At 39.3% G+C, this 24373-nt stretch overlaps 1 long non-coding RNA gene and 1 pseudogene across 3 annotated transcripts in view; one reads left to right on the top strand and one right to left on the bottom strand.

The window, feature by feature from the left end:
• The window catches only part of LOC139033056 (uncharacterized), a 318814-nt gene that overhangs the window by 257006 nt on the left and 37435 nt on the right, over positions 1-24373 (bottom strand). For all 3 annotated transcript variants that reach the window (XR_011485692.1, XR_011485694.1, XR_011485693.1), the window contains exon 3: positions 14887-14980. This is a non-coding gene — a long non-coding RNA (uncharacterized lncRNA). The remainder of the gene's footprint in view (positions 1-14886; positions 14981-24373) is intronic.
• Positions 7309-8306, top strand: LOC110146943 (hydroxyacyl-coenzyme A dehydrogenase, mitochondrial pseudogene; annotated as a pseudogene).

The following is a 24373-nucleotide window of genomic DNA, read 5'->3' as shown; positions in this document are numbered from 1 at the left end:
CTCCCTCCTCACCTCTCAGCACAGGCCTTAAACTTGATGAGAAGGAAACTTTCTCAAGACTTCGGGAACTTTTTTTTCCATTAAGAAAAGAAAAAAAAAAAAATTAGCAAGCAAAGGACCAGTATGGTAAGGTAGGAAAGAAAAAAACCCACTAGGCTGACTATAAACTTGAATTCATGCCCCCTTAGTTATCTCTGGCACAGAGCATAAGCCATGCCCGCTCTGTGCCTCAGTTTACTCATCTGGAATCTAAGGGGCTACATCAGACCCGGGGAGAGGACTACTGGGGGGACTCAGGTGAGGCAGTCACCACCTGTGCAAAATGCGCAGGACCACCAAAACTTCAGAGTGAAAGTGTTAGTCACTCAGTCATGTCTGACTCTTTGCACTGCATGAACTGTATCGCCTGTCAGGCCCCCCTGTCCATGGGATTAGCCAGGCAAGAGTACTGGAGTGGGTTGCCCTTGTCTTCTCCAGGGGATCGTCCCCACCCAGGGATCGAACTAGAGTCTCCTGCATCACAGGCAGATTCTTCACCACCTGAGACACCAGGGAAGACCCTGTATCCAAAAGACCCATGATGAACAAAATAGCAAATGCTTAAATAAAGACAGGCTGAGGATCGCTGATTTTCCTTTGGTCTCGGCACAGCTCTGTTCCTCCTCATGACTTCGATCATCTCTAAACTCCTCTCTCTCACAGCCTAGTACCAGGCTTCTTGTCCCCACTGGTAGCCTGGACATGCACCAACCCCCCCACAAACCTGGACAGGGAGATTCAAGCCATCACAGCCCAGGAGGAGCACCTCCAGGGTGACTTATGGAGTGGCTGGCGCCTTCCTTTTAATTCTCCTCTCGCTGTCCCAGAGACACGGTGACTTCATGTGACTCCACATTAGGATGTCTGCTCGTGATCAAGATGGAAATCACAATCTCATTTCCCTAAGAGCCCTGGGAAGGCCCGGACTTCCAGCAAGCTGCCTTGGGCGCCACCCCGCAGCCCAACCTGCTCTGACTGGATTAAGATGCAGCTTCAGACTGAAAAACCCGTGGAGGGAACTTGCAGAAATTCTGGAAGGCTGCCCCCCCCCCACTCCGCTGCCTGTTTCCTGGCCCACCCAGCCTCAGGGAAGGGTGACGTCCAGTCAGCGCAAAGCTTCCAGTCCTCCAGGCTAAATCGAACCATCTCCTTTTGTTCCTGAGAGGGCAGCAGAGGGGGTGGGAGTAATATGCCAGGGTACAAACCCCCAAAACATGACTCAGAACAAGTAAGGCAACTTCCTAGAGATCCCCCAAGCTCCAGGGGGTTCCAGAAAGTGGCAGGAGGCCTGAGAATGCCCTTGAGGCTAGCAAGGGAGCAGTACGATGATCTCCATGCTCCTCTAAGGGCAAGGGGGTCTCTGAATTGGAAATGCTGAGTTACCGGCCCAGATGAAGCAAGCTGCATTCTTTCTCAGGAAGGTTAACAGCTTACTCGCTCTCCCTTCCCCATTCTCCATCAAACCCTGTCTACACAGCACAGTGTGGAAAGGAGTCCATGACGATCCATTTTTGCACAGGAGGCTAGTGTGGATGAAGGCCGGAACTGGGAAGTACTCTGGAGGATGCTTCCGTGGTGGCTCAGATGGGAAAATCTGCCTGCAACGCAGGAGACACAGGTTCGATCCCTGAGTCAGGAAAATCCCCTGAAGGAGGAAACGGCAACCCACCCACTCCAGTATTCATGCCTGGAGAATCCCACAGACAGAGGAGCCTGGTGGGATACAGTCCCTGGGATCATGAAGAGTGAGACACGCCACAAAGAGTCAGACATAACTGAGCGACTTTCACTTCACTCACGGATGCCAAGGTACCACTGTGCCTCTTCCAGGCTAGCGCCGGTTTGTGTTCTTCCAACAGAGGCGACTCTCATGAAACTAAAGATGTCGCTTTTTTCCCCTAAAACCATAGTTACTTAGATAATTTGATCTGCTCCCTCTGTTTCTCCAGAAGGGCTTCCTTGGAAGCTCAATGGTAGAGAATCCGCCTGCCAATGCAGGAAACACAGGTTCCATCCCTGCAACAGGAAGATCCCCTGGAGAAGGGCATGGCTACCCACTCCAGTATTCTTGCCTGGGAAATCCCATGGACAGAGGAGCCTGGTGAGCTACAGTCCATGGGGTTGCAAAGAGTCAATCATGACTTAGCAACTAAACAACAAAAACAACAACAACACAATTTCTCCAGAAATGCTGTGCCTTTTGATTTACAAGGGCTTCAACATCCTTGTTTCATATTTTAAAACCCTTATGCAAATTCTGCCAGCAGCCCAGCAAACTAAAACTTTTGCATTAATGCTCCATATTATTCACATACAAAAATTCCATTTAAATCTCATTAAGCTTGTGACATAAATCCAAACAAACTAGAAAATGCCCCGTGAAGGTGGAAAAGTGACATATGTTTTCCAGTCCCCTGGCAGAACAAGGCAGAATGAAAAGAAAAAAAAAAAATGATAAAGGTGCTCCCCATTTGGGACAATATACCAATGGACACATATGTTCCTTTTCTGCCTTTAACTGTTCACAGCCTTCCTGCTTTTATCTCAATACCATTCAAATGAAGTATTCGTCAGCAACTGTTTCTGGTAATGTGACTTACGTGATTCAGTGAGATTGTGAGCCGGGTTTCTGGAAACACAGCAGTATCCTGGGAAAATCATAAAAGGTCTGTCTGCTAACGGCATTTTTTGATTTCCCCCTAGGCGTTTCTTGGGGTTCACAATATAATTTATCTGTCATGTAGTATTAACAATATACCTTTCAGGGACTTAAAGATTAGTGGGGTCCCTGAGCTGCCTGTCTCAACTTGCCGAACACTGAACGTCCTTCATGTCATCGTGTCTCATCTCTAATCCAGTTTTTCCTTGAAAAACAATTATAGTAATATCCGCGGGTTATAGCAGCTTTGCAATAGTGCCCGGCACTCTTTAGGACCACTGCTAATTACCAATTATTCAACATTTTAATTCTGAAATGTGTTTAGTTTAGAGGTTTGGGGGGTTGGGGCGGATCAGCTTTGGCCTTTTGCGATTGCAAATCTGAGTTTATCTTCCCTCTTGATGTGAATAAGCACGAGTTCAGACTGATATGTTGAATGACACAATTACAACATCACAATCATTTACATATTTTCTCAAAAAAATCGGGTTTGGACATAGCTTTCAGCAGCTGCAGGAATCTCTCAGAAGACTTAATAAGAGTCTAAAAAGAAATGAAAGTCCCCGCCTGTTGAAAGTAGAATGGAGTCTTCAGTCAATGTTTACAGTTCTCCAGCCGCTCCTGCCAAGCCTGCCAGGGCTCCACCAGGAAAGATGACATGGTCGCTTCCAGCAGCCTCTCCCCTGATCTAGTTCCACAGCCTGTGGTTATCAAGAGCTACGCACATACGGTTCCCCATCCCCACGCATTTTAGAGAAAGAGAAGGAAAGAGACACAGAGCAGGGAAAATGGAGAGAGTAACCAGATGGGTAAATATGGGCAAAGAATCGGGTCTCGCATGCCTACTGCCCAATATGCACTGCCTTCACCTGCGTGGCTCCGACGGGTCCCTTCTCCACCGCAACTCGGTCCCCTCGCCGGCCTCTCCCTGCCCCTCCCACCGCACACAGGCGGCGCGGTCCTGTGATGCACCAGCCCTGCGTTGTGCGCACTTCACACCCCTCAGCTTGTCATCCTGAAGGCAGAACAGGGAGGACCATGACCACATCGCCTGGGTCTGGATCTCAGTCCTGCCTTACTGAGTGACGCTGGCCAAGTGACACTGGGTACCTCCCTTTCTCTGCCTCAGTTTTCTCATCAGTAAAATAACTGGTTGTGTAAATACGTTTTTAAAAATTGTTCAGGAAATAGAAAGGGCTTGCTCAGTGTACCATATTATTATTTTACATAAACAATTGTCTCACTCTGCTATTGGATCAGAAGTCAGGAATGTTAGGAACTCAGTTTTTCTCAGTGCCTAGCTTAAAAGATGCTGATGGTGAATAGATAACAGTGATCTGAAAGCACTTTTGTTATCTGTTAAAATGCACCTTTTTAGATATCTCCCTATGATGCTTTTTAAAATTTTCAAAAAATGTTACTGAGTTCTAATCGACATGTAAAAACTACATACATTTAAAGCATACAATTTGACAAGCTTTGACATAGGTAAATACCCATGAAAACATCATCATATCGAGACAGTAAATCCTGAGGGAGAATCCCAAATAATCCATATTATTAATTTGCATTGTCAAGTGTTTTTTACATAAATGTGCTCATCATTATGTACTGATATTTGTGCACTTCTTTTACTCAACATACTTATTTTGTGGCTCATTCATATAGTTATGTACATCAATATTTTGTTCTTTTTATTGCTGAGTGGTATCATATTGTATGAATTATGTCATAGTTTGTTTATCTATTGTTGATAAATAATTGGTTTGTTTCCAGGATTGGGCTATTACAAAATATCTGCTAAGAACATTGGACATATACCTTATTTTCTCTCAAGTGAATACCAATTAGTGGAAAGGCTGACCATTACATAATAGGTATAAGTTTCAACTTTTTAACAAACTGCCAGACTGCTTTCCAAAGTTGTTGGGACATTTTACATTTCCACCAGCAGTGTATGAGAGTTCCAGGTCTTCTACTTCCTCGCTAATACTGGATATGGTCAGTCTATTTAATTTTTCATTCTAATAGGTATGAAGTGCTATCTTTCTGTGACTTTAATTTACATATCCCTAATGACTACTGTTGAGTATCTTTTCATGTGCTTATTGATCATCCTTATATCTTCTTTGGTAAACTGTTCAAATCTTTGTACAATTTTTAAATTGGGTTGTTTTCTTACTGTTCAGTTAAAAGATAAATCCTAGGCATATTAAAATTTTTAAGAGTTTGTTTGAGAAAAAAATCAATTCAAATCAGGCAGCACTTTAACTTGAAAGCAGGAGTACTCCCTCTGCAGAAAGAAGAGGAAAGACTTATAGTGAAGACACAGAATCAAAGCAAGGAAATTATTTGATTGGCTATCGCTTAAGTGTTGGGCTTCCTCTGGCTCAGCAGTAAAGAATCCACCTGCAATTTGGGAGACACGGGTTCAGTCCCTGGGTCACAAAGATCCTCTGGAGGAGGAAGTGGCAACTCACTCCAGTATTCTTGCCTGGAGAATCCCATGGACAGAGGAACCTGATGAGGCTGCAGTCCATAGCATCACAAAAGAGTTGGACACAACTAAGTTACTAAGCATGCATGCACACACAGCTTAAGTGTTTACCTTATTCTGAAAAGGATTGGCAGTCCTTAGGTTTTTATTTCTTAATCTTGATGCATTTGTAGGTGTATGTAGGTTGCTAACATATTAGAAGCACCTCAATCTAATGGCCTCCTTGTTCACTTTATTTAATAATTCCCCCATTTTGGACATTTTTGCATACATAAGAAATTGACTGAAAATTTGTTATTAGCAACATTCTCACTCATCATCAGGGTTGTTTTTGTCTCATCATGAAACTCATAGGTAATAATGTCAGATTCATGGAAAAATTGTCTTTGCTGTTCATCTTGTTTCTGTTTCTCCAGGCACAGAGAGACCATCTGATTCACTGCTGATGGCTGCAAATGGGCATTTAAGGCCCTTGAGAGAATACCATGCACCAGAGAGACTACAATAATGACTATCAGAGGATAAAACCAACAGACTGAATTACTCTCCTTAGCCAGAAGGCCTTATGAACCAAATCAGTTCATTATCAAATAAATCAGGAAATGTACCTGAAGGAGTGTGAACTTGATTTAGCCAAATGGTGTGCTTGTTAATTTCTTGTATTTTGCTACAGTACCAGAGGTGTTGATGCAGACACAGCAGGTGATATCTGCCACAGCACAGACTCCTCCCTGTTCAGCCAGTAAGTAATCTAAAGCAATCTGATTATCTAAAACCACCTTAGCAAGAAAGTCTAGTGACTTCTGTTGTACAGATGTGGCCTTAGCAATAGATTCAATGATAATTCAGAGTTAAGGTGTATTTTCTGCCCAAGCATTGACAAAGAGAAAACACACAATGGTAAAAGGCAAAAAGAAATAAAGGTTTCATATTAAAGATGAAAATCTTGCTCTGTGATCTTCGGAAAGCTGTCTACCTCAAGATGCCACCTGCCTCTGAGGAAGAACCTCCCTAGTCAATTTTAATATTAAATCTCTAGCTGGTGTACAAGTCCAAGAATCTGGAGAAGCTGTTTGTAATTGGGCAGTGCAGACACAAGGTTCAAGTCTGACTGCAGTCTAAATAGTAAGGAGGACCAGGTAGAGTCCTTTCCAACAAAGTTCAAGGACAAATATTTTTCTTAGTGATTCCAAATCAGAAGGTGGGAGAAAAGTCAGAAACATTAGTTTGGAGAGTCACAGCCAAACATTTGAGGAAATCAGAATAATTCAGGATCTAGTTTGGTTTACAGGTATATGACAAAACAATGAAGAGGACCAGAATTTAATATCCACAACACTGTGCTATAGTTTCCTACTGAAACTTAATTTTCTTTTCTGTACAATCACCGTCATTTCTATCAGATACTCATAGTAAGACTAATTTGTTTTAAACTTGACCTGACTATTTGCATAAATGAAGCAAGAATAATGTTTGACCCTATAGACTTTGTTTAAATCATCTTTGCTGAAACTTGAGGAATCTCAAATTGGACTTTTCAAATCTCTTGAGTCTAAGAAGCCAAGCCCAGAACACCATCAGACTTTGCCTGTGACCGCTATAGAGAGATAGCAATAGAGAGATTTGGGTTAATTCCTCTTTTCTCAAGGTCCCCAAAATATCCTGAGAGTTTTAGGGATTGCAGGAAGTGACCTTTCTTCCTCACTTTGTAAGGCTTGGAATTCTGTAAACTAGTTTTCCAAGGGGCTTTATTGTTTCCAGAAATTCAACTTTAGTTCCTTTAAACTATACGTTAATATGTGATTTTATGCACATCATTTACAGAGATGACATTCCAGTCAAAGTCTTGGTAATATAATCGGTGTTTCTAATTGTGTCCTGATATAAGTAAAACAGGTTCTTATTAAACTTATGCAAATAACTATACCACCCTGAAAATAAGAATATTCAATAATTTCCTGAATTCTGGAAGGATCAGGTAGAGAAAAAAAATGTTTCAAATCTGTTAACAAAAGTATATGTGCCAAACTACTATAATTCATAGATAGATTAAGAGAAGAGGGATCATTCTGTGCCAGGTTTTGTCCCTGCTGCTGCCATCACCATCAGCACTATGGCTTTCATAATCAGGCTATTCATGCGCTCCATGTCCTCCTCCACCACCATGGCCTCGGCGAAGAAAATCCTTGTCGAGCACATGAAAGTCATTGGTGGTGGGCTGATGGGCACTGGCATCACCCAAGTTGCTACAGCAACTGACCACACAGTAGTGTTGGTGAACCAAACAGAGGACATCCTGACAAAATCTAGAAAGGGAATTGAGGAAAGTCTTCAGAAAGTGGCCAAGAAGAAGTTTTCAGAAAACCTCAAGGGTGCTGATAAGTTTGTGGCGAAGACTCTAAGCAGCATATCGACCAGAATGGATGCACCATCCATGGCCCACAGCCCAGACCTGGTGGTGGAGGCCATTGTAGAGAATCTGCAGGTGACGAACAAGCTGTTCAAGAGGCTGGGCAAGTTTGCTGTGGAACACACACTCTTAGACAGCAACACTTCCTTGTTGCAGGTCACAAGCCTAGCAAATTCCACCACCAGACAGGACCAATTCGCCGGGCTCCGTTTCTTCAACCCAGTTCCCTTGATGAAGCTTGTGGAGGTCATTAAAACACCAATGACCAGCCAGAAGACCTTTGAATCTCTGCTAGACCTCAGCAAAGCCCTAGGAAAGCATCCTGTTGCTTGCAAGGACATACCTGGGTTTATTATGAACCATCTTCTGGTTCCATAACTCATAGAAGCAGTCAGGCTGTTTGAATGAGATGACATGTCCAAGGAAGACATCGACACTGCTATGAAGCTGGGCGCCGGGTACCCCATGGGTTCATTTGAGTGTCTCGATTATGTTGGGCTGGATACTACGAAGTTCATCCTGGATGGTTGGCATGAAATGGACTCAAAGAACCTCTTGTTTCAGCCCAGCCCATCCCTGAATAAGTTGGTAGCAGAGAATAAGTTTGGCGAGAAGACTGGAGATGAACATTACAAATACAAGTGAGCAGCTTCTCTGGCTCCAGGACAAAGCCCCGTAAGCACATACCAGCAACTCCCCAAGTGCCCAATCATAAGAGACTACTATCAGCAACCATACGACAAAAAAATAAACAACTTGGAAGAAATGGAAGAATTCTTAGAAAAGTATAACCTTCCAAAACTGAACCAGGAAGAAATAAAAAATCTTAACAGACCCATCACAAGCATAGAAATCAAAACTGTAATCAAAAATCTTCCAACAAATAAAAGCCCAGGACCAGATGGTGTCACAGGTGAATTTTACCAAAAATTTAGAGAAGAGTTAGCATCTATCCTACTCAAACTCTTCCAGAAAATTACAGAGGAGGGTAAACTGCCAAACTCATTCTATGAGGCCACCATCACCCTGATACCAAAACCAGATAAAGATGCCACAAAAAAAGAAAACTACAGGCCAATATCACTGATGAACATAGATGCAAAAATCCTCAACAAAATTCTAGCAAACAGAATCCAACAACATATTAAAAAGATCATACATCATGACCAAATGCCCAAGAATGCAAGGCTTCTTCAATATTCGCAAATCAATCAATGTGATACACCACATTAACAATTGGAAGATAAAAACCATATGAATATTTCAATAGATGCATATAAAGCCATGGACAAAATTCAACATCCATTTATGATTAAAAAAAAAACCCTCCAGAAAGCAGGCATAGAAGGAACATACCTCAACTTAATAAAAGCCATATATGATAAACCCACAGCAAATATTATCCTCAATGGTGAAAAATTAAAAGCATTTCCCGTAAAGTCAGGAACAAGATAAGGGTGCCCACTCTCACCACTGCCATTCAACATAGTTTTGGAAGTTTTAGCCACAGCAATCAGAGAAAACAAATAAATGAAAGGAATCCAGATTGGAAAAGTGGAAGTAAAATTCACACTGTTTGCAGATGACATGATCCTCTACATAGAAAACCTTAAAGACACCACCAGAAAATTACTAGAGCTAATCAACGAATATAGTAAAGTTGCAGGTTATAAAATTAATACACAGAAATCCCTTGCATTCCTATATATTAATGATGAGAAAACAGAAAGAGAAATTAAGGAAACAATTCCATTCACCATTGTGATGAAAAGAATAAAATACTTAGGAATAAATCTACCTAAATAAACAAAAGACCTATATATAGAAAACTATAAAACACTGATGAAAGAATCAAAGATGACACAAATAAATGGAGAAATATACCATGTTCATGGATTGGAAGAATTGATATAATGAAACTGAGTATACTATCCAAAGCAATCTATAGATTCAATGCAATCCCTATCAAGCTACCAACGTTATTTTTGGTAGAACTAGAACAAATAATTTCACAATTTGTATGAAAATACAGAAAACCTCTAATAGCCAAAGCAATCTTGGGGAAGAAGAATGGAATTGGAGGAATCAACCTGACTGACTTCAGACTATATTACAAAGCTACAGTCATCAAGACAGTATGGTACTGGCACAAAGACAAACATATAGATCAATGGAACAAAATAGAAATCCCAGAGATAAATCCATGCATCTATGGACACCTTATCTTTGAAAAAGGAGGCAAGAATATACAATGGAGAAAAGACAATCTCTTTAACAAGTGGTGCTGGGGAAACTGGTCGACCAACTATAAAAGAATGAAACTAGAACACTTTCTAACACCATACACAAAAATAAACTCAAAATGGATTAAATATCTAAACATAAGACCAGAAACTATAAAACTCCTAGAGGAAAACATTGGCAAAGCACTCTCTGACATAAATCATAGCAGGATCCTCTATGACCCACCTCCCAGAGTAATGGAAATAAAAGCAAAAATAAACAAATGGGACCTAATTAAATCCAAAAGCTTTTGCACAATGAAGGAAACTATAAGCAAGGTGAAAAGACAGCCTTCAGAATGGGAGAAAATAATAGCAAACAAAGCAACTGACAAAGAATTAATCTCAAAAATATACAAGCAGCTCATGCAGCTCAATAACAGAAAAAGAAATGACCCAATCAAAAAATGGGCCAAAGAACTAAACAGACATTTCTTCAAAGAGGACATGCAGATGGCTAATAAACACATGAAAAGATGCTCAACATCACTCATTATCAGAGAAATGCAAATCAAAACCACAATAAGGTACCATCTCACACTGGTCAGAATGGCAAAGTCTACAAACAATAAATACTGGAGAGGGTGTGGAGAAAAGGTAACCCTCTTACATTGTTAGTGGGAATGCAAACTAATACAGCCACTATGGAGAACAGTGTGGAGATTCCTTAAAAAACTGAAACTAGAACTGCCATATAGCCCAGCAATCCCACTGCTGGGCATAGACACCAAGGAAACCAGAATTGAAAGAAACACATGTACCCCAATGTTCATCGCAGCACTGTTAACAATAGCTAGGACATGGAAGCAACCTAGATGTCACCTGGCAGATGAATGGATAAGAAAGCTGTGGTACATATACACAACGGAATATTACTCAGCTATTAAAAAGAATACATTTGACTCAGTTCTAATGAGGTGTATGAAACTGGAGCCTATTATACAGAGTGAAGTAAGTCAGAAAGAAAAACATCAATACAATATATTAACACATATATATGGAATTTAGAAAGATGGTAACAATGACCCTATATGTGAGACAGCAAAAGAGACACAGATATAAAGAACAGGCTTTTGGACTCTGTGGGAGAAGGCGAGGGTGGGATGATTTGAGAAAATAGCATTGAAACATGTATATTACTAAATGTGAAATAGATCATCAGTCCAAGTTTGATGCACGAAACAGGGCACTCAAAGCCAGTACACTGGGACAACCCTGAGGGATGGGATGGGGAGGGAGGTGGGGGGGGGGGGGGTTCAGGATGGGAGACACGTGTACACCCATGGCTGATTCATGTCAGTGTATGGCTAAAGTATTTTGCCACTAGTATTTGCCACACTATAGTATTGTAAAGCAATTAGCTTCCAATTAAAATTAATTAATTACTTTGTTTTTTAAAAAAAGAGAGGAGGGATCAGGTAGGGGAAAAAAATGTTTCAATTCTGCTAACCAAAGTATATATGCCAAACTACTATAATTCATAGATAGATTAAGAGAAAAGAAGAAAAGATTTTCTTAAACTTAGAAAGCCAAAACATTAAAGAAACAGCAGTCTTTCTAACAAAACTCATGAAAAATGTACAATCATCCTTATCTGTTCAGTCAGTCCATGGTTATTAATTCTTGTGCTTGAATCCAGTTTTTCCTATAAGGTTCTAGAAATTATTACCCAGTTCAGCGATATGATCATAACGTTTTCAGAAATCTGTATTCTAGGATATTTAGCAGAGTCCTTTCAATAAATCTCTCTAAAAACAGAGCACTTCTATAAAAGCATGAAAATAAAACAATAACTGTCTACAAAAAACTTTGAAAAAACAGCAATGGTTAAACATATGATGAGAGTTTGATATAAAAGTATAGTTATTTCTATAGCATATAACAGTTTAAAATAATAATTGAACAATGAGAGTACTGACCAATTTCTATGAACTGCAATTTCTGGAGTATCTATATTAGTAACATATATCTGTACACATATACTTGAGATTTATCATCAGTTCTTATTTAATAATGCCTTTTTGATATGTTAATAATTTAACATACCAAATAAACCTAATCAGTTCAATATCTCTCTTGCACAAGGTAAGACACAAATCCTTTGAGATTTCTGAGGGACTCCCCAGGAATTCTCAAAGTTAGTTTATTGTCAAAAAGATTCCATTTAGAATATGATTTGGGGAAGTTGTCAAAAATGGCAAAAAGCTTTTATATTTGATTATGTAAAACCACAGGTAATTATGAAATAATACTCAATTATCTATTTAACCGAAGTGACAGTAGAGAGCCTAAAGGCAAATACAGAAGGTTATATGGTTGTTTAAAAAAAAAAAACCTTTTTCTTTTAATATTGAGAAAACTCAGTTCTCCCAAGTAATCAAAGACTTAATAAAAACAGAATGAAGCCTAGAAAAATTATTTTGGTAAGACACTCAAAATCTATGCTTTTCAAGCAGGCTACTCAAAGGGTAAAGAATCACTGCCAAGAGCAGACCAACAGTCCAAAATTCTTTAATTTAACCAAATCCTAATTTTGTACCAGGGTATTTTTATATTAAGACTCATTCTTAAAACATTTAAATAAATCTAACCCAATCTTAGCCATCTTGACCATTCATAAAATTTCTTTTCCAAGACTCCTTTTCCATCAGACTTCCATAACCTTTTTATATTCATTCAGGTTATTGTCCTGTATTTTTTCCTCCTTCTTAGTCTGGAATAACCAGTCATCCTACTTAGGGCAAAACAATTTTTTCCCTTAACAACAACATGCCATTTATACCTTGGCTAATCCAAAAAATGCATTCTACTTTTCTTATGTACTTCTCATACATAGTTACTTCCCTTCATCCTTATTATTTCTAGAAGTTTTAATTACATGTATCGATTATAATTCTTGGCTGTCAGAAACCAAAATATCTTAAGTTCCTCTATCAAAATACCAAAAGTAGATTAACTTATGTTCAGTAATTAATGCTTCAGTATTTTATCTAACTTGGAAACAATCTAGATATCCAATGAATATGCTTTATTTAACTTAATATAACTTGAATGTTTCAAGTTACCAAAAAGATTTTGGAAACTATTTTTATGTAAAGATACCATAAAACATAATTATTGTTGTAAAGTTTAAATAAACTTTTATCTTATTTACTCCTATTTAAATTTCTTATTCTTAACAATTATGTTTAGGTTACTCATAAAAACTTCACGAGACCGTAAACAACCATCATCATAAGTAATTTTTCTTGCTGACAAACTTTATAACATATAATATGGGCTTATCTGACTTTTGGTAAATCCAAGTAGAATAAAAGTTGCACGTCTACATTATATTTAATCTTGATAACTCTGAAGACATGCCTCTTTTAATTAAAGCAACACTTAAATCAGTTTTTATTTGATAAAGATTATTCCAAATCACGAGAACTTAAAAGTCATTCAAGTTATTTTCTATAATTCTGAGGGAATACTTAATTTATATACATGCTTATTTTTCCTCAAGCCGATTAAACAGAGCTCTTTTACAAATCTTGGAAACACTATCCACGGGTAGAAAAATCACACATCTATAACATATGTATATAGACATACCTAAACATACAGACAGACTCAAACAGAGATCTTACAGCTTTCATTTTAAAATTTAAGTCATGCGACAAGTACAATAATGCAAAACTCACTAGTTCATAAAAGGACAGTTGGATCTGCATTGTGTTTCAGGAAGATGAAAATAATTTGAAGTTTCCTGCCCAAAAGGCTTAAGCTTTTTACTAATATTTGTGGAGAAGACTTTTCACAATTTTTATTCACCTAGTTTCCAGATAGATTCCTTTATCCTTCTGATAAGAATTACCCCACAGAAGTTTGCATTTCAAAGAGATGGCTCTTGGTACTTAGAGAAGACCTGGTAGAACATTTACACCTCAAAGGCACAGAGAAAGGATGTAAGTTCCACCAAAAGGACTTTTGTTTCCTAAGTCAAGACCTTTTTACAGTATCTGCAGACCTTTGAGATGAATAGAGGATGTTTGGGGGTTGGTAAAAAAGATAGGTGAGCTTTGAATTGCTCCTAGAGCCACAATTCTGTTCTTCTATAGAGTTCATTTGTAAGGCAAGTACAGTTGTTTTTAATTCCTCCAAGAATTGAGGTGCAACCTGTATTATATCAAGGAATTGTCTCACCCATAGAACTATATTATCTTCAATTTGCTTATATATAACATAAAAGAATTCCATCTAAGATGGAAATCAAAAGATTTCTGTGTTCTAGATTTAGAGTTATGTGTCTTTGGAATACTTCAGTAAATTCTTCCACAATGGCTTCAAAAATAAATTCTTCTTCAATGGTTTTGTTTTGTTTTCCCCTTGTGGGCATGCAATCTCATTTTAAGTTAGGGGAAAAGGCCTTTAAAATTTTTCTATCAAACTTTGAATATCAGTTTCCAGATTGCCCAACTTCTGCCCATAGAATTCATGTTTAAAAAATCTTTCAAATATCTTTTTACCAGGTTTTACTTGGGACAAACAGTAAATATTCTTGGCAGTATTGAACTTTTTTCTTAAAAAAAAAAAAAAAAAGTATACCTATTAAGTGACTCAAAACCAAATCAAGTTAAGACTTTTATGGCTTACCCATGGATACAAGAGGCATTCCCTAAGAGGGTGCAAAAGATGCAGGCTTCCCAAGATCAAGAATGACTACTAAAGATAACCAAAAGGAGGCACAATTTAGCCAGTTCCCATGAGATGGGCAACAGTTCACAGGACACTAACCACAAATGGCAGAAAATCAAGTTCTAAGGACACCAAACAATACAAAGAAGTAAAAATAGCCCTCCTTGGGAGGGAAAGGATCTATAACCAATGGATACTCCAAAAACAAGTCATAGGAGTCCGAATTTGAAAAGAAAAGGACAACATGAAATTCTACCTTCCTCTCTCAACCAGGCACTATAGACATTGATATGAAATAGCCGACTTTCATAAAAGTTCTTACCCTTCACCAGCTTCAGACAGTTTTCCTCGGATTCCATCTGCAAGCTCCAGATTAAGTGGGATATCTCAGCAGGTCCCATCTTGGTCACCAGAAACTGTAGAGGAGAAAAAACATTTTTCTCTTTACCCTTTATGTTGAATTCTTGGCTAAGATTCCTCTTTCTCTAGGGCATCAAGTAAATTGCTAAGCTTATCAAGGTTAAAAGTTTCCTACCGTGGCTACTGTAATTAAGATTATCTTCAGTAAGTTTAATCTACTTATTCAAACACAAGTGGACGCATAATTTTTATACAGATAGTTAGCCAGAATCCCAGGTGGGGGAGTCTCAGAGTCTTTGTACCCATAGGAACCCATTTTCTCTCCTTTTTTTTTTTTTACCCCCTTGAAACAAAGTTTGGATTACCTGAGGCCTAACACTGGACCCAGTATATTTTAAGTTAGATGCCACTCAATCTTGGATGCTGTTCAGAAAAAGAAATGTGTATATAAAGTCTGAGAGCTCATGGCACAAAATCTGTGGGGCTCAAGTGAAACCAAATGACTCTGTGGGACCCTCCTAGGCACAAATCCTTTCTGTGTCCTCCATTTCTTATTTTCAGGGAAAAGATTTCAGCCTTCTTCCTTGAGCTCCAAAGGGCAGATTCAAAAGGCTGCAATTCAAGGAACACAGTGAATGCAGGAACAAGGGAAGAGCAGTCAAGAAATAAAAGTGCAGCCTTGAGACAGGGTCCTGGTTTCTCCTCAAGGAATACATACAACAATATCTTTGAGTTCTTCTTTTGGAACAAAGGCCCCCATCCAGGTAGAGGATGGTGACTTCAGGCTAAATGCAAGATTCTTGGAGCACAACCCTGTTAGCTAACCACCAACCAATGAGAAGAAAGCCACACACCTTACTTCCCTCACCCCAAATTTTGCCTGTAAAAACTTCTTCCCCCAGAAAAGGGAACCCTCTTGCACTGTTGGTGGGAATGTAAATCGATGCAGCCATTATGGAAGACAATATGGAGATTCCTTAAAAAAACTAGGAATAAAACTAACATACGACCCAACAATCCTCCTACTGAGCATATACCCAGAGAAAACCATAATTGAAAAAGACACATGTACCCCAACGTTCGTTGCAACTCTAGGACATGGAAGCAACCTAGATGTCCACTGATAGAAGTATGGATAAAGAAACTGTGGTACATATATACAATGGAATATTACTCGGCCATAAGAAGCAATGCATTTGAGTCAGTGCTAATGAGATGGATGAACCTAGATCCTATTATACAAAGTGAAGTAAGTCAGAAAGAGAAAAACAAATATCATATATTAAGGCACATACATGCAATCTAGAAAGATGGTACTGATGAACCTATTTGCAATGCAATAATGGAGATGCTGACATAGAGAACAGACATGGGGTTGGGGTGTGGGGAAGAAAGAGTGAGACAAATGGAGAGAGTAGCGTGGAAATATACACACTACCATATGTAAAAATAGAGAGCCCGTGGGAATTTCTGCATGACTCAGGGAACTCAGTCTGGGGCTCTGTAACAATCTAGAGGCAGGGTGGGATGGAGTAGGAGGTGGGAGGGAGGTTCAAGAGGAAAGAGACATATGTATACCTATTAGTTCATGGCTGATTCATGTTGATGTACAGCAGAAACCAACACAATATTATAAAGCAATTATCCTTCAAAATAAATAAATAAGTATATTGTTTTTAAACTTCTCCTAACTCATTGGTTTTGAGCACAAGCCACCCATTCTCCTTTCATAGCTCTGCAATAAACCTTTCCCAGCTCCAAACTCTAACATTTTGGTTTCTTTGGTCTCACTGCGCATCAGGCAGAAACAAATAGCTAAAAAGGACTTACCTGTGATCTTCAAGAGCAGCAAGCGAACAGTGAGCACAAAGGGGGCGGGGACTTTCTTATGCCTGCTCGATGCTTGTTGCTCCTGGAGGCCATCAGGGCTCTCCACTTACAGTGCCAGAACAGTGAAAAGATGAACTAAAGCATATTAGACATCTTAAGGGTTTACTTAAGCAAAAACCTATATAAATCAGGTGATGCCAAATGCAAAGTGCTTAGGAATATTCCATCAACAAGAGCAAGGGCATAGACTTATAGAGAAAGAGCAGAAGCAAAGCCATGAAATTACTTGATGAGACAGTGGTTAAGCATTTGCCTCATTTGGGAAAAGGTTAGTTGGTTGTTTGTAACTGGTAGTTCTTAGGTGTTGACCTCTTAACCTTGAGGCATTTATAGGCTTAGGTTTTGGTTTGCTTATATGTGGTATGCTTATGGTGACTAAGGCATCAGGACCAACTCAGCTTAATGGCCTTCTTGTTTAATTAAGTTAACAATATATTCTACTTACCAAGTTCTTTATCAGTTATGTGTTTTGCAAATATTTTCTTCCAGTCTGTGACTTTTATTTTCCTACTCTTTTGAAGGAGTCAAAGTTTTTTATTTTGGTAAAATTCAGTGTTTTAATGGATCATGCTTTTAGTCATATATCTCAGCAATCTTCGACTAACCCCAAGATCATAAAGATTTCCTCCTATGTTTTCTTATAGAAGTTTTATAGTTTTAAGTGTCTATTGGTATGACTTCAAGTTCATTAATCTTAGTTTCTTATTATCACTGCTATATCACACTATTATATGTATAACGTCAGGATAAAATAACAATAGATTCAGGAATGCAAGGAATCAGAAGTTTTTTACTTACCATGCATCTGTGTTTAAGATGCTATCATAGGACATGGAATCCTGGGGAAAGGAGCCAACACAGAGTAAAAATAACAAAGAGTCCTATATTAAGCCTTGTTCAAAAGACCTAGCCTAGATCAGAGCAAGAAGAAAGAGGGAGAAGGAAGGTTTCCAGAAGAAAGGGGGAATAAGGGAATAGAAGGATGCTAAAATATTATTGGACATGCTCAATTATTTGAGAAATATTATAGTTATACATTGGATAAGTTTTTATATCAAAGGAAAAAAGTTTATAAAGAACATAAAAAAAGAAAACTTAAAAACTGAGCAATAATTAACTGCACAAAAAAGGAAAAACTTGTACAAGAAAGGAAGTCTAATAATACTGTGACATATATTTTGACAATGAAAAATGTTTACTTACTTGTAATAATATAAAAATTGTCAGGTAATTAACCAAAAAATGTACTATAACTCAATTTGGAGAACGGGTAAGTTGGGAAAGGAATTCTAGGGGAGTAAATCCTCAAATATCATCAGAGAACATGAAGAAATAGTGTCTAAAATTTAAAAAACCAACAACATAAGTCTACTTCTTAGAAATACAGAGGTAAATGGCCAAAGCTAACAGCCGGAAGTATTTGAACTGATTGCTTCCGGGCTGTGGGATGGCAGGGAGGAGGTTTCTGTGGAAGTCTGGAGCTAAGGAACTCTCTCAGAGAGTGAAGAAAGAAGACCAAAAGCTGGAAGGTGCTTTATTTTTTCAATGATGTATATATATCACTTTGTTTTCAAAAATTCATTTTTTAAAAGAGTGGTTAATTCAAGCATTTACTTTTCAACTGTTTGCCATTAAGTCTTATAAAAGAGCCTTTGGCGGAAGGAAATCAACAGAGCAATATGGCCACCCAGGGTGAAACCACTTCCACCGTGTTTGCCTCTTCCTTCGCCTTGTGGGAACATCTCATATTCCATTTCCTCTTCGGCCCTCTTTGACTTCTATTCCCATCTCTGCAATCTTCCCCACCCTAAAGGAGTCCCTGAGAGGCCACTCGGCTCTAAAATTGGAATAAATCACTGCTTTCAAAGGGCAAGTTATGCTTTTGACAGGATGAACTGCACCAGTGCAGGGTGTGGAAGTTGTGGATTATACTCAAAATGCAGCCAGTTTATTGGAAGTGGTGACATCCCACTAGATGTAGTTCTGCTGCGGGCAGATGCAGTTCTCCTAGGGTTGCTGGGTGATGGGAACTTCACTATGGTCTTGCCTGGCTACTCTGTTCAGGGGAGGGGGTGTGGTTGGGAAAAACAGCCCAGTTCAGACAATGCAGCAGCTGCCTTGACTAAGAATAGAATCCCATGTTTGATTTGAATTAGCCATTTGAAACAAGAGCAAAACAGCTCTGAAAGTACTACCATCTGTTTTCCTTTAAGGCTGGGTCATAAATAACAAGATGAAAATATATTTCCTGTTCTGGATTTGTGACCTGAACTGCCTTCTGCTGTGGTGTCACTGACCACTTCTGCTATCCATGCAGACGACATTCAACGGGCAGCTGTTAGCTGTTGTCTGTAAGGTGGTTAGAATTTGTTGGTTTGTTTTTCAGTGTCTATACATGAAGAGCTCCTTTATTTCACCCCTCAGTTGTTAAATAAGGAAATGTAAATAAATTATTCTTTGTATATTTTTTTAAAAGCAATTCACATCAAATAGCCATGTGATCAAACCGCTGCTATTGCCAAGCACAACACTTTTGCTGAAGATTCCTGCCTGGTGGAGGGTATTTTCCAGGTCAAGGTCAAAGTGAACTAGGAACGAAGGGAAAAGACGGGGAACTCATTCTGCATCTAGAACTCACTAGCATCAACCTGCTAATTCCAGTAACATGAGGATGCAGAGAATAGAGAAGCATCAAGACAGAGAAAGAAAGAGGATTTAAAAAAAAAAAAAGACAAGAATATTTCTTCTTTCCATGCAGATCATTACACAGTACTTGCATCCTTCCTAGCTGGGATTTCCAGTAATTGTAAACTGTGATTTACCAGCTTTCTCTCCAGTTATCTTTTTTAATTTTCATACACACCAAAAAAAAAAAAAAAACCCACCTCTTGATTTTGCTTCTTTGATAATTAAAAGGAAAAGGCCACGAAGGCTGGCAGGCCATCCCATTTATGTGCTCAGCCTGGTGAGCTGCCAATATATTCTGGGAGACATTTCAAATGACAGACACGCAAACATGAAATGTACCATAAAGGGCTGTGGTTTCTGCAAGTTTAGATCGGCCAGCTGTGAAAGAAACTGTACCTAACAGTGAATATCTCCACATGTTTAAATGTCCTTTTTAAATGACTTCGAAGCAAAAGACTTTTTAAAAGACTTAGAGCAACAGAAATGTTAGAAGGCATATCCCTGAGCCAACGAAGGCACTGAATTGGAGGCCCAGTACAAACGCTGGGTGCCCTTGATGAAGCCAGACACTTGGCAGTGATGCATCCAAGCACAGCAGTCATCACACCATCATTGCTGAGACTTCATAATAGAAAGACAAGGTTGGGAAACCCGGTCATCTGATGCTTAGACTAACCCCAAACCTTCTGATGGGCTTTCCTGCTGCAGACTCGGCCCATCCAGACCATTCTGGACCATGCTGTCAGATTACACTACCTTAAAAACACAAAACTTCTGAAAACAAAACAACAAACCCTCCCTTCATCCACCGTTTTGGACAAGTCCTGAGTCTACCCTTTCAGTCTGATCTCCCGTGGGCCACCCTGCCCCAGCCATTACCTGTACCCTTGCCGCATCTCCCTCCAGAAAGCTGCCAGTCCATCCTCCAGACATGGTCCCACCACACCTTTCCCAGAGTCTGCTCCATCACCCAGCCCATGAGAACTCCATGACAGAACAAAGAGAAAAAGATGCTTGAGAAACACAGCATGTTCAGTTCCTTTTGGAGAACATATAGAACTGAACATATAGTGTGTTCATCATAAAAAGACCCTGAGAAACAGCACTGTGAAGAAACTCATTTAACCTTTCTAGCCAGTGATATCTAAATGTCTTTGCCTGTAGGACTGTTTTGTGTGTGTCAGTTGCTCAGTCATGTCCTCCTCTTTGCGATCCCATGGACTATATCCTGCCAGGCTCCTCTGTCCATGGAATTTTCCAGGCAAGAATACTAGAGTGGGTAGCCATTCCCTCCTCCGGGGGATCTTCCAGACCCAGGGATCGAACCTGGGTCTCCTGCATTGCAAGCAGATGCTTTACCATCTGAACCACCAGGGAAGCCCCAGGATCATTTTACGTCTAACAAAAGAGGTATTTTAGAAATCACTCAGGAAAACATGAACTCAAACTCCATTTCTTTCAGAAAATAACTTCTGAATACTCCATCCCATTGCCCTCACCCCTCTGAACCTAGTAAAATTATTGTTTGCTCCGCAAGTTTTCATGCATTTGTAATGGCTGGTTATGTATGGATGTCAAAATAATATTAATCATAACAGATACCATTTTAAGAAGAAACCAGCTACTTTCCAGCTATCATACCAGATGCTTTGCAGATATAACCTTAGTTTATTCAGTTCTAATAACCCTGGAGGTAGGTGCCATTATCCCCATTTTACCAATAAGGAAACCATAGGCCAGAAACTTTCAAGTCTGGGTCACACAGCTAGGAAACCATGGACCTGTGTGTCAGTTCTAGGTCTCTCTGTAATCCACACACCAAGCTCTCTTCCAGCATTCTGCGCATTCAACTGGCTAGGTCATCCTTAAGAATCAGAGATCACCTTGCTTTTCTGAGTAGCAGGCATGTGGTAACTGCTCAGCATACTTGTCCAAAAATTGATTGCTGAAACTTTTCTAAGATCAGCAATAAAACAACAGACTGTATACAAATTTATGAGCTTTGTAGATTCAATGTATATATTACACTATTTCCTCCACTGCTCCTTTGAAAAAAATCTTTTAAATTTTTACTGAAGAAAATCTGTATTTCCTAAGATAAATTCTTATTCTGGAATGAACTACTAAATTCTTAAAGATGTCTGAAGCCATTACAACTTACTGGCATTCTTAGTAAGGAATAGACATCTTCAATAAAAAATTAAAAATAAAAACAACTTTGAGCATCCTGCCACAGGCTGGTACACCATAATGGGGCATGCTCAGGACACTCAGTACAGACTGGGAGATGTTAACTGCTAGCTTCCTTCCTCTCTGACAAGGAGTAGAATCATAATTGGGTTAAATGCTTCAGTTATGGAGTTGGAGTCCTGGGTGGCACAGAATGGTGACCAAAAGCCAGATACCCGCACCAGACTGCTGGGGTGGAAATCCTGGCTCTTATACACTGTGACTTTGTACAAGTTACTACACTTCTTGCTTGGCTTTCCCCACAGGTAACACGGGCAGAGCACTGGTGTGAGTGGTAAATAAGGTAACACGTGCCAGGTACTCCCAAAGAATGTTTGGCATGCAGGAAACAACGGTGGTTGGAAATTTTTACTCTATTCATGAGCTAGCAGGAGCTCTTGGTCGATCAATGCCATAACTATTTTTACACAAAAAATAACAAAAATAAGCTAAATGATATTGAGTATTTCTACATGTCAGATACATTCTAAGTGCTTGCTATTAATAGATATCCTCTCATTCAGTACTCTTCACAACCGTTAGGTAATCATTAATTTCGTTCTCATTCCACAGATGGGAACTGAAGGCCAGTGATTAAATAACTTGCCCAAGGCCATTGCAGAAGTGATGGCGCTGGACTGAAACCAAGCTCTGCCTGGGTGCAAAGCCCACACTGCTCATCACCATTTTGGATGCCAACATATACATATACATACAAGGTCATCAGTTATAACAAAGCTATTGTGATGCTGCCTTTGGTCGTGCCCTTCTCTGGGCTGCTAGGCTCACCTTATATGGTCCCCACCAGCCCAGAATCTACTCAGTGAGTGAGACTCCTCCTGAGCACCTTCTTTCACACCTGCCTTTCGTGTCTGAGACACATTTAGCATCCCTGGACTGAAACACCCCATCAAGCTCTTTACTGGCTTCATGTCTCTCCAATTCCATGTTGCAACCAAGAGGGAACAATATCAATACATTTTATATTTCTATGTCACACATCCTTAACAAATATTCGTGGACTGATGAGCTCATTACTTAATATATTGAGTTTTAGCTTCCATTTGGGTTTAAGACATTGTCAGTGACAGTATGTAGGAGAAATAGTCTTCCTGATTCATTTTTCGAAAGACCAGAACAATAAGAGCAAATTGTTACACTCGTGGTTCATCTCTACCACAGGAGCATAGTCCTTTCTCTACATTAAATTTTCCTGCCTGTTTTGTCAGCAGGTGTTATATTAAGAGCCTTCATATTCACTTTTTGCCCAGTTTAGTTTCATTTCAGCATATAAACTACATCTTAAATCATCGGTAAAAGAAAAAGAACAAAGTTATAGCAGTGTTATTTTTTAAGATAAAGAAAAAATGAGGATTTAAGGACAGGACTTCAAAGTTAATTTACCAAAATCCTCCTACATCCTTGACCTGTACAGACCCCAATAAGGCATTAATTACAAAAGGATTAACACTTTTCTCCACTGTAACAATGGAGTCCTCTGTCAATGGAAGGTGATAACAATATTTGCATTCATCCATGAGCATGGGATTCATAGATTATGAGAAAGGTCTTAACACTCTTCCGAAATGAAGTTAAGCAACTGTTGAAGGGAAAGAGCTACTTTTATGGTCTAGACGGACTTAAACAATTTTGAAAACACCTAGCAACACTTGGTGCTGTGATCTGTGCAAAACTAGTATGGGCACCATGAACATGTTAACTGGCAATATCTATCAGACTTGCACGAAACTGGTGACATTGCACTGCAACTGAGTCCAACGATATCATACAAGAAACAATTTCCTTGTTCTTTTGCACTCTATACCCAGCCTCCCCCTTTCCTCTGCCCACTCTGATGACTGTCCAACTTCAGACTGACTGCAATGACTCAGTGAGAGAGATATAAATAAACAGTTTCTTCCCTGAATGATTCAACATGTTACAGCCATGTTGGAACAGAGAATACCATCAGCATGGTAAACTTGAGTTATAAACATCTAGAGTTATTTTTTCTTAACTAAATTCTGACACCAGTTCTCCTGACTATCCCTTGAAATAGGATTCTGCACTTTTTGTGGAATGACACGACGCTTTAAAAATGTAACAAATACAAGAATACTTGGGCCAGGGAAAGAAAAAGGAGGATTTATGAATAGTATACACACCCTCAGTGGAATTTTTCTTACTCTTTGAAGTATGTCTTCCCATCTAGGTCAAGTCAGTAATGCTGCCAAAGTCTTTATGGGCATAAGGAAGCCTTTCACATGCTTATAACCTTGAAAGATGAATGGGAGGCTATCTAAGAACTTTCCTTACATGTTCATTTTTTCCTCCTTGAAAAAGATATTTGATTGAAAATAAAACAGAGTTGACAAAAGTGCCAAATTCCACCATATTTCTGTCTCCATTTAAACCAGGCTCTTTCTCCTTACACACTTGAGTTCTCAGGTAACAGAAGGGGACGTGGCAGCAGAATGTTAGAGGCTGGGTGTGGGGGGCAGGGCTGTAAGTTGACCCTTCACAATCTTCATCTCCTTGTGTTGTGAATGTGATTGTTACATTTCATGGAGAAAAGGGATTTTGCACACATAATTAAAGTCACTAAGTAGTTGACCTTGAATTAATCAAAAAGGAGATTATGT

Source organism: Odocoileus virginianus, chromosome 34 (genome assembly GCF_023699985.2).
Source record: "Odocoileus virginianus isolate 20LAN1187 ecotype Illinois chromosome 34, Ovbor_1.2, whole genome shotgun sequence".
In the NCBI taxonomy this organism is placed as follows: Eukaryota; Metazoa; Chordata; class Mammalia; order Artiodactyla; family Cervidae; genus Odocoileus; species Odocoileus virginianus.
This window is presented reverse-complemented; position numbering and strand designations above follow the sequence as displayed.